Below are 2,500 nucleotides of genomic sequence, written 5' to 3'. Positions count from 1 at the left end.
AATTTCTTTGTCTTTCTTGTTTTGAATGTTTTTATTATCCCGTTTATTCTTTTTTCTATTTTTTTCCCTCTATGTTTTATTACCATTATTATCATTTTTATTGTTACAGTTAGTATCATCTTTATTTTTACTATTATTATCATTATCGCTATTGTTCGTATCATCAATTGTATCACTATTATCATTGTAATTAGTATAATCGTCTTCAACATCATTAGCATTATACATAGTAACTATAAACGTGCTCATACACATATTAATTTACAAATATAAGCATGGTGGCGCATACAAAGTCAGACATGTACACACACACACACACACACACACACACACACACACACATACCAGAGTCACACACACATATACACGCACAAAGAACCTGTGCACAATCACTCCTCCCTCCCTCCACACATACAAACATACGCAATCACCTTACCACACATATCACACACACACACACACACACACATACACACACACACACACACACACATACACATATACACACACATATACACACACACACACACACACATACACATATACACACACACACACACACACACACATACACATATACACACACACACACACACACACACACTTACAGTATCATCTCCACCCATTTGGAGACTTCTTCAACATAACCATTGCAGAACAATCCCTCATTCCACATAAATCCCAACTGCACACCTATAATTGTACCCGGTTGTACCCTTAAAATGGGAATCAATATTTTCACAGTGCGAGAGATATGTTTAACCAGTTTCGAATATATCTGCGTCAGAAATCCATGTATTTCTGATGAAGATATATTCGAAACCGGTTAAAAACATCTCTTTCTATTGTGAAGATATACATTTCCATTCATACCTTTTCTACATGTGTTAACATGAATAAGGCTGAACCTACGAAACTATACATTCAACACAACACTCATTCATTCCTCGCTCACCCTTACGCCCGTAACCATCCACACGCAGCCCATTCACACCCACATATTAAGCACAACCCACCCTTTCCCATCCCACGCATCCGAACACACCCACAACCCGCACACCTACACTCTTCGCTTCACATCCACACCCACACACCCATACACCCACACACACACTCCGCCCATCACACCCCATCACCCCCACCCACAAACACACCTCTCACCCCCTCACTCACATCCTTCTCACCCTCACTCCCATCCCTCTCACCCCTTCACCACCCTTACCACAGCCTCCCTCTCACCCTATCCCCTCTCTCTACCATACGCCGACCGTCCGCTACCCGCTACCCGCCCGCCCGCCCGCCCGCCCGCCCGCTACAAGGTTACTTACCCCGAGGAAAAGCGGTCCCGTATCGAAGGTTTGAGAACGGGCGGCGCCTCTCTGGGGAAATTATCCAAAAAATTCTTGCCACTCGTAATCTCCGTCTTAAAAACCGGCCGATTCCACGCGCCGACCGAACGGGGTGTAAGGAGGAGAGGGAGGGAGAGAGGAGGGAGGAGGGGAAGGGGGAGAGGAGTGGACGAGGGGAAGGGGGAGAGGAGTAGAGGAGAGGAAGGGGGAGAGGACGGAGGAGGGGAAGGGAGAGAGGAGTGGAGGAGGGGAAGGGGGAGAGGAGTGGAGGAGGGGAAGGGGGAGAGGAGGGAGGAGGGGAAGGGAGAAAGGAGGGAGGAGAGGGAGGGAGAGAGGAGTGGAGGAGGGGAAGGGGGAGAGGAGTGGAGGTGGGGAGGAATGGGAGGGTAAGGGAAGAGAGGGGGGGAGAGGAGGGAGGAAGGGAAGAAGGGGGTTAAGGGAGAGGAGGGAGGTGGGGTAAGGGAGATTAGGGAGGAGGGGAAGAGAACAGAGGGAGGAAGGGTGGAGGGAGGAGAGGAGGAAGGGGGGGGGGTAAGAGAGAGAAGGAGGAAGGGGGGTCTGAACGGAACGCCCCCCCCCCCCCCCCCCCCCCCGACTCCCACCTTCTCGTTCTCTATTGCTCGTATCTCTGGTTTGTGAGGACGGGGAAGGGGGGGGGGGGAGGGTTGTGTCTATGTTTTAGACAATCATTTTGTTTGTTATTCTGTTAGCCGTCTATATGAACGCCAATGTGTACGCGAGAATTTAATGTATCTGTCTTTATAAATCTCTTTATATTTGGGCATGCTTGGGAATATGAAGTGGTGGGTGGGCGCGAAAACTCAATTACTCGCTCGCCCTCTCATCCAAATCTTCCTCTCCCCCTCCCCTCGCCTCCCCTCCCCTCCCCTCCCTCCCCTCCATTGCCTCCTCCCACCCAAAACACTTTCTCCCTCTCCTTCACCCTCTCACCTCCCCCTCTCCTCCCCTCCCCTCCACCCTTTTCAGCCTCACCCCCACAATCCTCTCATCCTCACTCCTTACCCTCAATCCCTCCCCTCCTCTCCACCCTCTCACCCACACCTTCCCCATCCCTTTCCCTTCACCCCCTCCTCCCTTTCTCCCCTCACCCTATTCCCCTCCGCACCCACAACCCTTCCTACCTCCCCCTT

Source organism: Penaeus chinensis, chromosome 42, assembly GCF_019202785.1.
Source record: "Penaeus chinensis breed Huanghai No. 1 chromosome 42, ASM1920278v2, whole genome shotgun sequence".
In the NCBI taxonomy this organism is placed as follows: domain Eukaryota; kingdom Metazoa; phylum Arthropoda; class Malacostraca; order Decapoda; family Penaeidae; genus Penaeus; species Penaeus chinensis.
Note: the sequence above shows the minus strand (reverse complement) of the source record.